Source organism: Girardinichthys multiradiatus, chromosome 9 (assembly GCF_021462225.1).
Source record: "Girardinichthys multiradiatus isolate DD_20200921_A chromosome 9, DD_fGirMul_XY1, whole genome shotgun sequence".
Taxonomy (NCBI): domain Eukaryota; kingdom Metazoa; phylum Chordata; class Actinopteri; order Cyprinodontiformes; family Goodeidae; genus Girardinichthys; species Girardinichthys multiradiatus.
This window is the reverse complement of record NC_061802.1, coordinates 37002568-37016927: the sequence shown is the minus strand read 5'-3', so window position 1 is coordinate 37016927 and position 14360 is coordinate 37002568. Positions and strand designations below refer to the sequence as shown.

Below are 14360 nucleotides of genomic sequence, written 5' to 3'. Positions count from 1 at the left end.
TCAAGCAAGAGGGTAAGACACAGAAAGACATTTCTGAACGAATAGGCTGTTCCCAGAGTGCTGTATCAAGGCACCTCAGTGGGAAGTCTGTGGGAAGGAAAAAGTGTGGCAGAAAACGCTGCACAACGAGAAGAGGTGACCGGACCCTGAGGAAGATTGTGTAGAAGGGCCGATTCCAGACCTTGGGGGACCTGCGGAAGCAGTGGACTGAGTCTGGAGTAGAAACATCCAGAGCCACCGTGCACAGGCGTGTGCAGGAAATGGGCTACAGGTGCCGCATTCCCCAGGTCAAGCCACTTTTGAACCAGAAACAGCGGCAGAAGCGCCTGACCTGGGCTACAGAGAAGCAGCACTGGACTGTTGCTCAGTGGTCCAAAGTACTTTTTTCGGATGAAAGCAAATTCTGCATGTCATTCGGAAATCAAGGTGCCAGAGTCTGGAGGAAGACTGGGGAGAAGGAAATGCCAAATGCCAGAAGTCCAGTGTCAAGTACCCACTAGTCAGTGATGGTCTGGGGTGCCGTGTCAGCTGCTGGTGTTGGTCCTACTGTGTTTTATCAAGGGCAGGGTCAATGCAGCTAGCTATCAGGAGATTTTGGAGCACTTCATGCTTCCATCTGCTGAAAAGCTTTATGGAGATTAAGATTTCATTTTTCAGCACGACCTGGCACCTGCTCACAGTGCCAAAACCACTGGTAAATGGTTTACTGACCATGGTATCACTGTGCTCAATTGGCCTGCCAACTCTCCTGACCTGAACCCCATAGAGAATCTGTGGGATATTGTGAAGAGAACGTTGAGAGACTCAAGACCCAACACTCTGGATGAGCTAAAGGCCGCTATCGAAGCATCCTGGGCCTCCATAAGACCTCAGCAGTGCCACAGGCTGAATGCCTCCATGCCACGCCGCATTGAAGCAGTCATTTCTGCAAAAGGATTCCCGACCAAGTATTGAGTGCATAACTGTACATGATTATTTGAAGGTTGACGTTTTTTGTATTAAAAACACTTTTCTTTTATTGGTCGGATGAAATATGCTAATTTTGTGAGATAGGAATTTTGGGTTTTCATGAGCTGTATGCCAAAATCATCCGTATTAAGACAATAAAAGACCTGAAATATTTCAGTTAGTGTGCAATGAATCTAAAATATATGAATGTAAAATTTTCATCATAACATTATGGAAAATAATGAACTTTATCACAATATGCTAATATTTTGAGAAGGACCTGTATTTAATTACATTTCAGAGGAATGCTGTCTGTCCTTCATTCAAGATAAACCAGACTTCCCTTTTTTAAATTGCAATCCGGATTCAGCGTCTAGCTCAATGAAAAAACTGCAGATGCACTTTATTTTGCAATTGGCTACAGGCCGGTATGAGGATTTTACAGGATAACTTTGAGTCAAACCTGACAGTAACTTAGCACCTTAAATGTGAGATATGATAATGTTACATGTACCATTTAATTATTATTTGGATTTTCGTACTAAGCAAAAATATAGAACAAACACTGTCTGCTACTTAGACAAAATGCTCCAAGCCTAATCAATACAGCTTTAAAACAGGGTTACCCTATTAAAACTGATAGGTGGCGCTGCTTTAGTTTTGACACCATGAGTTGGTGTTTTTTACAGTAAGACATGTTTACAAACGCCAAATATCTTGTGAGGCAATTGTGTAGTAGCCCACTTTTAGTCAGCTGATTGGCAGTGTACAGCAACAGGTTGGGAGGGGCAAGGCTGCATTCCTGCTTCAGATTGCTGAAGAACAGTCTTGACACCTTCTCTGGCTTCTCTTGAAAATGATTTATAACCATAGAAATGGTACGGCTTTTTATTTTAGCTTTTAATTCCTGGATACCTGTAACTAACACATGCCTAGTTGGAATGACACCTAAAGCTTTTTGTCTGGGACCAAAGCACGCATATTTCTTTGCCTTTGAGTGAACCGCTGCCACCCTGCTAGAAATGTATGGTGTCATCCAAATAACCCCAGCAAGCTGGTTTTTAAGTCCATCACCTGTTTGTGACTTGGCTTAATCTACCATGACTGCTACGCTTCTACTCAAATGAATAACTGACTTTCACTCTACATGAAAATATGTTTTCTGAAATAACTAAAATATGATTGATTATAACTGTAAGAGAATTATACCCAGAGCCTTTAAAAGTCACCTAATCAGAAAATAGAGTACATACATGTGCATATAAATCCTTCTGTTCTTGGAAGGCCTCCGAGAAGCTACGAGAGCTACTGTCCTGCAACGTTTAGATGCATCCCTGCTCCAACACAGCTGAATCAAATGATTGAATTACCTCTTTAGCCTGACATCAAGTTAACAGGTAACAGGCGATTCTTTTGATTCAGGTGTGTTGGAATAGGGATGCATCGAAAAGTTGCCGGACAGTAGATCTTGAGGAATGTCATTGGAAACCCCTGCCTCAGAGTCTCATTAGAGAACATTAATAAACAAACAGCATGAAGGCTAAGGGACATAGGTCGGGGATTAGGCTGTGATCAAATTTAAAGATAGCTTACATTATAAACAATAATTCTAAGGACCACTGTTCAATCCATAATGTAAAAACAGGAGTATGGTAGATACAAATCTACCAAAACATGGCCATCAACCCAAACTGACAAGCCAGTTAAGGAGAGCATTAATAACTGAAGCTGCCATCTAGCCTATTGTGATCCAGGAGGAGCTGCAGAAAGCCACATCAGGCATACGACTCTGTTGACAGGTCATCTGTTGCACTCCAGCATTCCGTGGAAGAGTGGTAAGATGTAAGGCATTGTTAAAATGTTATGTGTGACAGAAAACTAAGAATGCCCATCAAAGTGACCCCCTACACACACACACAAAAACACACAATAAAAGATGGGGATGCTTTTTCTTCAGTTACAGGGGAGCTGGTCAGAGATAATTGGAAGTTGTGTAGGGCTGAATACAATGCAGCCCTGGAAGAAAACCTGTTAGATGATGTAAAAGACTTGGATGGAGGTTAACATCTAGTAGACTCACCTCTAAACATACAGCCAGATACAATGGGATGGTTGGGAACAAAGCATATGTTAGAATGGCACAGTCAAAGTCTAGACCTATCATCTAATTGAGAATCTGTCACAAGGCTTGAAAATCAATGTTTATAGACATTCTCCATCCAGTCTCAGTGAGCCTCGGCTATTTTGCAAAATCAACTTTCTTTTACCCAAAAATACTTTAATGAATGCCACACTTTTTAGATTTATGTTAAAATCTTGTATCTTTTTTCCTCCACTCGCCCTATTTTACGTTGTTTTGCTACATAAAATAAAGTAAAGTATAAGTAGGATAAATACTTGTACCAGTCACTGCATGTGAATATGGTGGCTCTGTTTGAGATCCAGTTATTCGGACATTTGTTATGTAATAAAGGGAAAACCAACATTTGAACCATGAAACAATTGACATATTTTCGAAGATAAGCCCTTCTTGATATTCGACTACAGGCTTGACGAACCACTTATATACAGAGTGTAGCTGCAGGGTTTCTGCCGTCATTAAATGTTTCCATTAGATGCTGTCTGGGTTTCCAGTCATCTCGTCTCTTTCATCACTCCTAAGAAGCACGCGCTTCCACTGGACCGCGCTCGCGTCGTGACGCTACGCGCTGCGCCGCCGCTCGCCCTGCTCTCGCAGCCACACCCTCCCCTTTCACCATCTCGGTCTCCGTCTGGCACGCGGGCAGCTGTGCGGGACCGGTGCGTGCGTCTTGCATATCGTGCACCCGCAGCATCAGCAACACAAAAGGGCTGGGAGCTGCCGGGGGCCAGGGTTTACCTCAGCGCCGATCGGAGGGAAGAGCCGCGTTCTCAAACAAAGGTGCTCGGATTTTCCTCTTCTTCCATGTTGTTTGTGTTTATGCTGACTGTTTTTGTTTTTTTTTTCCCATCTGCACGACGCTGGTGACCTTGTCACTACAACCCACTTCTCATTTACAATTGACCTGCACTGTTCTTCTTCATCCCTCCTACAGATGTGTGTGTGTGTGTGTGTACTGTTAATGGAATATTTGCAAATTGATGCGACCTGAAATGCGCAAAAGCATCAGGCCAAAATTGCATTCATTTTTCCTAATAAAACCAAAGTAATATTGATCATGTGGAGGCTTTCTGGATCTCGCTTGTGACAATATGTATGAAAAACAGATTCCAGATTCTTTGTTCTTCGTGTGCCTTGAATGGCAATTAATAGACCGTAATCCCTGTGCGGCAGCATCCGCTAATTTGCCATTAACGGTTCGGCTGCGTATTGATTGGTGCCTTTAGGGTCTAGGTTGATGGACTCTTTCGTTGAAGCAATGACTGAATTTTTAAATATATGATGCTCAGTACAAGCATCTGAAACGTTAGGATGATGGTCAGCTCCAAACCACACACAGGCCGTCTGGTGCGGGTATACATGTTGGACAAAAATGAAATTATACATTTGCTTTTCCACGGGTCATTTAAAGCCTTTTAAATCAATGCTTGTATTTCTGGCCCAGTCGGTAGTTTGCTGCCGAGAAACACAGAGGTAGGGAGAATAGATGGCAGTTTTCCAGGGATGAATTCACATTGCTGCTGGTGTGCTCATCAGGGTGCTGGCATGAAGTAAACTGGTCTGTTTCATTTCCTATTTTTTTCTTGAGGGGTTGTCATTTGGTCCCTGAGTCCGATATGTAGACCTAGGATGTATCAGTTGCTGGATGCTTTAAAGAGTAAAGAATAAACCACAGCACCTAAGATGTGCCCTTTAGATGCAGCGTGGTTTATTGGTGGGCTGTGAATGTAAAGACTCCACCATGTGATTGAACACCATCAACCAGTTTAAACCAGCCTGATGGTTTGGAGAATCAGATCCAATGCAATTGGCTGTTGTCATGAAACTCCCATAACTGAATGATATCTTCTCAAGACATGGACAGAGCCTTCTCAGTGCCACACATTTATTCATACTGTCTGAACTCACTTCCTTCTGTCTGCTGAATTAATGAAACACCTACATTTAAATTTGACCAAGCAGTGTAAGCCAGTCACTCCATGAGCATCTGTTCAATTGTATGAGCTCGTTTTCAATGTTTGTGGCACAGTACAGTAATTTTGTAATTATACTGATATTAAAATGTCAAAGTATTTCCAAAAACGTTTTACAGCTATCCCTGTCAAACATCTCCCCTCATACTCCACTCTTCCACCATGCTTGCACTTTCCTATTTACCTCACACTACCCATTGCTTTAAGTAGCTGACCCCAGGTACTTTTAGTTAAGGGAGTTCCTTTATGTAGTACTCCACCTGTTTCCCTTGGACTCAAAAAAAGATATATGTCGTAATTAGAAATATTATTAGTAAAAGTAATCTAAAAGCACTTTTCACCACCTCATATATGCAAACTGGTAGATTGACAGTACATGAGAAACATCTATAGCTAGTGAAAAACAATAAAACAAGATATTTTGGAGAGATTTCAACACCACAAAATGAAAAACAAATGACATGAAAATATAGTCAGGATGATATGGTAGTGCGTTAAAAATATTAATATGATATCGGAGTCAGTGTAAAAAAACGGCCAGAGAGACGCAGATTTTTCTGTTTGCTTTCTCTGTTTTGCATCAACACAGTCAAAGTTACACAGACAGAAAATGTAAAAGATGACAAAGTGTTCTGGGACCCACTCATCCACATTCAATGCCTCTACTCTTTGCAGTTTCACTCTTCTTTCTGTGTCCGTCTTAGTCAAACATGTATTCAGGTCATGGATTGTATGCCAAAACATTCCTACATCAAATCCACAAAAAAATATTTGGTTTGCAACCCACCACATATTTAATATGTAAACGATATTTGCCCTGAGGGGCTCAGCTCAAACAAAATTGTGTACCTAATGTATACTAGATCATTTTTTTAATGAAGACTGTCTGCATTTCTCTTCACTTCTGCTTGATGCAGCTAATTATGCCCTCAGAGATATGTCCCCTGGCCTTACAGTGCCTTGCAAGGTCATTCATACCCATTTTTTCTCACATTTTATCCTGTTAATATTATAATTTGTAATGTATTTTTTGGGGATTTTATGTGATAGGCCAAGACAAAGTAGTGCATAATTGTGAAGTTAAGGTAAAAGTATACATTGGTTTCAATTTTTTTTCAAAAACAAATATTAACCCTAAATCCTAAAAATCTTAATCCTAACCCCACTTCTAGGTAAAATCCTGTAAACCAGTTGTCATCAGAAGTAAATAAAAACCATCCTGTTTTCTAAGTTAATCTCAATATAATATGCATAATATTTACAACCAAGCACTACCCAAATCATCATCCAAAAACTACCCATTTACCTAATCTTACAAGCCCCGATAACATTAATTAAAGAAGCAGGCAGGAGGCACATGGTATAGCAAGAAGAAAGCTAAGGAAAGATCCATTTGCTGTTTGCCACAAGTCACATAGACTCACCTCTATATGCAAAGGAGGAAAACTAACACTGCACATCACAATGAACAAACCATGGCTGCCATAAAATATTGTGGTGGAAGCATGATGCTGTTGAGATGCTGTCCTTCAGCAGGGACAGAGAAGCGGGTCAGAGTTGATGGGAAGATGGATGTAGATAAATACTGAACAATCCTGAAAGACAAGCTGTTACACTTGAGAATAGGGTGGAGGTTCACCCTCCAGCATGTCAGTAACCCTCAGCATAAAACCAGAGCTACCATTGAAGGGTGTAGATCAAAGCATATTCAAGTGTTCAAATGGTCCAGTCAAAGTCCAAACCTGAATCAAATTAAGAATCTGTGGCAAGACTTTTAAAATTGCTGTTCTTCAAATGCTCTTCATCCAATCATTATATAAAATCATGTGGTAGCAAATTGTTCCAGGGCTATGAATACTTCTACAAGGCTCTGTACATGCGTGCATAACACTTCATTACATAACGATTTTCCTTTTAGTATTTTATCTATTCCAGATTCTCATAATATAATCATTTTACTCCCATCTTTTAGAGATGTAGGTTAAAGAAATTTCACTTATGGAATATTTCCATAAGAATTTGTGAATGGTTGTGTTGCTGGATGTCTTTCACTTAGCATAGCTGAAAGTGTGTGACCATGGCATTTTATTTACACAAGCACGAGCCGTTAAGAGCCTCTGTCGGCTGTGCATGTGTGAAAACCTGCGACTAACTGGTGCGAGGGCATGTTTGCGCTGCTTTGCTTAGTGTTGCTATTCCTGCACAGTGTCAGTCAGAGAGCCGTCTGTCTTTGAAGTGCTGTGCTGCTCTAATATAGGCAGCAGTCAGGGCGGTAAAGCCCCATCATTACCATTTCCCTGTGAGGCGACAGTGTGATCCTACCAAAACCTGAGAGTGGGGGGAGCAGCCCTTACAGCCATTATGATCCAGAGTAAACGGAACCATATTCTGTTGTGAGGATGTTGTTTAACTGTGTGCTACTGAGGATAAAGACCTAAGTTGTTATTTGGTTTTTAAAATACATTGAAATGTTTGCTTTTACTAACAGGTTGTGTCTGATAACGGCAGCTAGAGGGTAGGCTCTGAAAGCTGGAGCATCAGAGACTTTTGATATACTAGAAATTTGTTGCCATAATGCCATCAAGCAGCTGTGGCTTCTGTTAAAAACCATTACCATCACACATGCATATTGCTGTGGAGCCACAATGAAAGCCTTTGTGTGCATCAGTCAGTAGAAATGATGAATGCCACCCTGTTTTCCTGCACAGGCTATCTGACGGAGAAACAAAGTGTCACTTTGTGCCTCCTCAGCACAGTGGCACTAACAGACACAGGAGGACGCCAATCTCTCCTCAGTCAGCACTACCCCAGCCTCAGCAGACACACCTCCTCTTCTAGGACTGCACATGTTCTCCTCTCCAGTACACATGTGCACTCCAGAGCCCCTTCACTGATGTGAGTTGATGTTCCAGTCAATGTAATGGCACAATTAAATTCACAGTAATCTGAGAATTGTCAGAGGCCTTTACAGTTTTATTCTTCTGTATGCATGCACATACATAGAAAAACACACAAAGACAAGCGAGTTCCTGACACCTGACTCCAGGTAATGCCCTAGATCCACAGTGACAGCAGGCAGGTGGAACGGCCACACTCTCAGATCCCCTCATACACAGCAGCAGAACTGTAAGAAGGAGCTCTGGTACACAAAGTTAGCCTTGGATCTCAATACACTCGGTAGGTTGTTGCTTTAACAAATCTGCAGGTTAAATGAAGAGAGATAGAGAAAAAAAAAACTGCTACTGGTAGCTAATTTTGCACGTTTGTTTATTTTAAGTTTGTTTTTCTGTGGTCCTATTTTTTTTGTTACATTTGTACCAAGTAAATATCACAAGTGACAACGTTTGTGTGCCGTCGGGGCTTTTTTGCTTTCATGCTTGAACATTGTTACTTAGCTGTCAGCTACAGTGGAAAATATAACCATGGTCATGCGATACAGGTTGCATTGGACACCCAAATCCATTGTTTCCTTTTAATTCACCCTTTGGATCTCTATAGATGATAAACACTATAACTTTGGTTAGGTTTGCCTCAGGCTCGTTGCATCTAAATGTTTTTCATTTGCATCGTTTTGCTTGCACTTTTAACAAGGTTTTCAGCCAGACTTAAGAAGCTGTTTAGGCAACTACTTTTTTCGCCTAGTGGCCCAGAGAGAATAGATCTTACTCACTTTATAGCTGAAAGCAATAGCTTCGTAAACTCAAGTTACTGAAAATAATTACATGGTTAAAAGATAATAAAACAAAACAAAACAACAGTGATGTGATCAAAGTGTGTCAATTTGATGATTTTATAAGAATCGTAGCATATAGTAACAGTACCACAATAACTTTTAGCATTACTAATATTCATTGTTGTGTACAGGTACATTAACCTTGCAAAATTATTTATACCCCTTTCCCATTTTCTGTTGTTACTACCTCAAACTGAAGAGTATTTTATTTGGATTTGATGTAGCAAACCAACACAAAGTAGTACATATTCAATGGAAGAAAAACGAAGCATGAATTTGAAACTTTGTTTTTACAAATACATTTCTTAAAACTGTGGTTTATGTTTGTGTTCAGGCTCCTTTGCTGTTAAAGCCCTAAGGAAAATGTATGTGAAGCAATTCCGAAATCCCTCAATTAACAAATATACTTCTTCTGTGTGTTATTTAATTTAAGTATATATATTAATCTGCTCTGTGAAGGCATCATAGGTTTGTTGGAGGAGTGAATAAACAGCATCATCTAGACCAGCAGACAGGTCAGGAAAATGAGGAGAAGTTATCAGGAAAGATTGCTAATGTGCAAACAGATCAATGTTTTGATGTTTTATTTTCTATGCATTGATGCATTTACTAAAAAAATCTAAATACAAGTTTTTTAATTCAAGAATCTTTATTCCCAGCAAATTATGGACGTTATTTACAATCATGTTTCTTAATGGATGTGTATGCTGAGGAAAAAGGACACAGCCGAGAGTTGTTCTTCTTTTAGCCTAACTATCCTAAAGTCAGCTGTTATTCTAATCACACTTCTACCTCTAAAGTTATCTTTGTAGCATTAGAATGCTACAGTTTTCATCTTAAAGACGGTTATAGCACCAGTTTTAGTCCCCATCGCTATTGGTTCTTATTTTTTGTAGTGACAATAATTTGGTGTGGGTTTGCTTGTTGCCCCCCAGCTCAGCCGTCTCGTGTTGGGGTTTACCCCAGTGGATGAGAGGGTCGTATCCCTGCGCCTTCGGTTTGGGGAGAGGTCTCTGACTATCATTTCAGCCCACGGGCCGAGTGGTAGTGCAGAGTACCCGGCCTTCTTGGCGTCCCTGTCGGGGGTGCTGGATAGTGCCCCTCCCGGGGACTCCATTATTCTGCTGGGGGACTTCAACGCCCACGTGGGGAACGACAGTGACACCTGGAGAGGCGTGATCGGGAGGAATGGCCTCCCCGATCTGAATCCGAGTGGTGTTTTGTTATTGGACTTCTGTGCTAGTCACGGATTGTCCATAACGAACACCATGTTCAAACATAAGGGTGTCCATCAGTGCACTTGGCACCAGGACACCCTAGGCAGGAGGTCAATGATCGACTTTGTTGTCGTATCATCAGACCTTCGTCCGCATGTTTTGGACACTCGGGTGAAGAGAGGAGCTGAGCTGTCCACTGATCATCACCTGGTGGTGAGTTGGATCCGCTGGAGGAGGAGAAAGCCAGACAGACTTGGCAGGCCCAAGCGCATAGTGAGGGTCTGCTGGGAACGCCTGGCGGAGCCCTCGGCCAGGGATGTATTCAACTCCCACCTCCGGGAGAGCTTCGACCAGATCCCGGGGGATGTTGGAGACATAGAGTCCGAGTGGACCATGTTCTCCGCATCTATTGTCGATGCTGCTGCCCGTAGCTGTGGCCGTAAGGTCTGCGGTGCCTGTCGTGGCGGCAATCCCAGAACCCGGTGGTGGACACCGGCAGTAAGGGATGCTGTTAAGCTGAAGAAGGAGTCCTATCGGCTGTGGTTGGCTTGTGGGACTCCTGAGGCGGCTGACGGGTACCGTGAGGCCAAGCGTGCTGCGGCCCGGGCTGTGGCAGAGGCAAAAACTCGGGCCTGGGAAGAGTTCGGTGAGGCCATGGAGAAGGACTACCGGTTGGCCTCGAAGCGATTCTGGCAAACCGTCCGGCGCCTAAGGAAGGGGAAGCAGTGCTTCGCCAACACTGTTTATAGTGGGGGCGGGGGACTGCTGACCTCGACTGAGGACATTATCGGGCGGTGGAAGGAGTACTTCGAGGATCTCCTCAATCCTGCCATCACGCATTCCGTGGTGGAAACAGAGGCTGGGGACTCGGGGTTGGACTCTTTATTAGGGGCCATCCGGTCCCTGTACGAGCGGAGCAGGAGTTTGGTCTGCATTGCCGGCACTAAGTCGGACCTGTTCCCAGTGCATGTTGGACTCCGGCAGGGCTGCCCTTTGTCGCCGGTCCTGTTCATAACTTTTATGGATAGGATTTCTAGACGCAGCCAAGGGCCGGAGGGGGTCTGGTTTGGGGACCAGTGGATTTCGTCTCTTCTTTTTGCGGATGATGTGGTCCTGCTGGCCCCCTCTAGCCAAGACCTACAGCATGCGCTGTGGCGGTTCGCAGCCGAGTGTGAAGCGGCTGGGATGAGGATCAGCTCCTCCAAGTCCGAGGCCATGGTACTCGACCGGAAAAGGGTGGCTTGTCCTCTTCAGGTTGGAGGGGAGTTCCTGCCTCAAGTGGAGGAGTTTAAGTATCTCGGGGTCTTGTTCACGAGTGAGGGAAGAATGGAGCGGGAGATCGACAGACGGATCGGTGCGGCTGCCACAGTAATGGGGGCGCTGTGCCGGTCCATTGTGGTGAAGAGAGAGCTGAGCCGAAAAGCGAAGCTCTCAATTTACTGGTCGGTCTACATTCCTACCCTCACCTATGGCCATGAACTTTGTGTCATGACCGAAAGAACGAGATCCTGGATACAAGCGGCTGAAATGAGCTTCCTCCGTAGGGTGGCCGGGCACTCCCTTAGAGATAGGGTGAGGAGCTCGGCCATCCGGGAGGGGCTCGGAGTAGAGCCGCTGCTCCTCCACATCGAGAGGAGCCAGTTGAGGTGGCTCGGGCATCTATACCGGATGCCTCCTGGACGCCTTCCTCGGGAGGTGTTCCAGGCACGTCCCACCGGGAGGAGGCCCAGGGGACGGCCCAGGACACGTTGGAGGGACTATGTCTCTCGGCTGGCCTGGGAACGCCTTGGGCTCCTCCTGGAGGAACTGGAGGAGGTGTCTGGAGAGAGGGACGTCTGGGCGTCTCTGCTGAGTCTGCTGCCCCCAGGACCCGGTCCTGGATAAGCGGAAGACGACGAACGAACGAACAATAAATTGGATAACCCATTTCAAGGCTGCTGTGAAAATACCACAGGGACATATTTAAGTCTGTGTACGCCACCCAGACCCACTCTCAATTCTCAATATATCTTTGCGAAGACTGAAATGCAAAAACAAAGAAATATGAAAGAAACGTATGCCTATTTTATCACTAAAATCTATCCAACCAATAAGGGAGAATTCAAAGAACTTTGTTTTTACCTGTCTGAAACAATTACTGTGAGGAACTCACGGTTTCTGTTTCGTTACAGACCGAGCAGATGGTGATTAATCACAGCAAAGCACTGATGTTTATTTCCACATTTAGAATTGCCCAACACTTGGCTAAATGTCAAATGCATTTACATGCTGGCTCATTGTCTCTGTGCTCCGGACCTGCAGCCGCTGCTAGGTGAACAGGATAGTGAGAAACTGCAGCTGGGTTTATGCATGTGAAGATATGAACCAGGAGAATCATTTCAGCTGTTTGTTGTGATAAAGATTTGTTGTGTGCATTGGTTTAGCATTGCGTCTGTCTGTCCACCCTGGTTGCAGTAAAAATACTTCTCAGCCTTCAGAGAAGAGTGAAGAATGAGTTAAGGACAGATAAGCAGGTCCTGAAGTATCTGTAGATCCTAAATGTGATGCTGGAGATGTTTGTTTTGTAGAACAGGTTTGTTGGAATCACCACCTCATAATTTAAAAGCCTCATATGTTGGCACATTTTGTGGGCATGTGTAAAAAACATTGAAATAAGTTTAGCTTTTATTATTGTAGCAAGATCTCACACTGAAAATTTAGAAAAACACAGCCTTTACTATGAGCATGTTTTTTTTTAGTGGGAAAAAAATCCTATGTGGCACAATTATTGTCTCTTTTAATCCAAAATAGTCCCTAAGGCAGTCTGTAGTTTATAAATGTTACTGAAGCAATTGATTTTTATTTATGCTTTACTCTTTAAAGATGATCAGACTTTCTAGGGACTATTTACCTTCTGACTATGCACAGTGAGCAAGATAAAAAAGGAGTTAAAAAAAAATCTCCAAAATTCACAGTTAGAAAACTGCAGCAAAGAGTCAAATCTTTTGGTCACCAGGTCTCCATAACAACCATTAGACACTGTCTAATTAGTAGCTTGAGATTGATGGCAGGAAATAACCTTTTCTGTCCTACCGTCACAGATATAAATATGTTGAAGTTGCTAAGCACTTGAACTTAAACTCTGTGCTTTGATCAGATGAGACAACAAAACATCAGGTAGATTTGGTGTGAAAGGACGAACATATGGAAAGACACCTTATGCTCACTATTAGGTATAGAGAAGGATATGTGATGCTGTGGGAATGTTTCTCTACCAAAAGCCATAAGGACCTTGTTAGAATGCATAACACCATGAACTCTTCTTCTGAAAAACAATACATCGTCCTCTGCCAGAAAACTGAAAACGGGTCATCAAAGAGAGGATCCAGAACTCTGGACATGGAACAAAAATTCCCTCTCTCTTTAAGCAGCTACCTTGTGGGAAGACTAAGTACTGTCCTGTACTTAGTCCTGTCTGTAACATATACAGACAATTATTTCTTAAGTAGAACGGAGAGTATGATCCAGGCCTTCTCGTCCAACCTCATTGTCTGACCTCACAAATGAAATCCTGGAAGAATAGTCAAACGTTTGCATTATAAAGACACCCCTAAACCGTGTGGAAAACCTTCTGAGAAGATCTGTGGCAAACTCAAGAATGTGGACCAACATCACATTAAACTCTATAGATTAAGAATGGGATGTCACCCAAATTCATGTGTGTCAAGGCAGGTGAACGTTTGGTAATATAATATAATATAATATAATATAGTATAAAGTGTCTTTACCAGCGCTATAAAGAACTTTGTAGTCATCTGTTTGGATGGGCTTCTTCATCCTCCACTCCTCCACCCCCTGGGTATCCTTTAATGCCATTTTCATGTTCCTCACTTTTACTGCACTTGACACTAACATTACCTCTACAACCCAAACCTGCTGTTCTGTTTCTGTATTTATTCCCTTCTTTTTACCCAAAGCCTCACTGGAGACGGCAGCGACATTCATCTGGGTAAAACGAGCTTTGTGATAAAGAGCAAATCGATGTTCCCTCGGGTTTTACTGCAGTGGTGCCTGGCCACCTGAAGCTGTGCTGCTGAAATAGGTAAACTGTTTTAAGGCGGCACTGCATTTGTCTGTCTGCTTCGTCAGCAAGCTGCTGGTGCTGTAAGGTCATGACATTTAGCTGCTTCAACACATGACACACACCATCAGGACACTGGTAGTTGCGTTGGGTAAGGGACGATGTGGTGCTGGGTTGTTTATAAGGTGATGCACTGTGTTATCCCACTGCCATACTGTGATGCAGCTGTATCCTTGTCCAAGGCACTTGTTTGCTTACTGTAGAGCACATGGCTACTCCCCATGCTTAT

The 14360-nt window shown here is 43.1% G+C and overlaps 1 protein-coding gene across 4 annotated transcripts in view; it reads left to right on the top strand.

Moving 5' to 3' along the window:
* The first annotated feature begins 3665 nt into the window (after nt 1–3665).
* The window catches only part of cracd (capping protein inhibiting regulator of actin dynamics), a 30824-nt gene continuing 20129 nt past the window's right edge, over nt 3666–14360 (top strand). For 3 of the 4 annotated variants that reach the window (XM_047373851.1, XM_047373850.1, XM_047373849.1), the window contains exon 1: nt 3666–3868. The gene's annotated coding sequence lies outside the window, so the exon portion shown is untranslated. Of the gene's footprint in view, nt 3869–7769; nt 7957–14360 lie in introns of all 4 variants that reach the window. The other variant, XM_047373852.1, reaches the window with a different exon arrangement.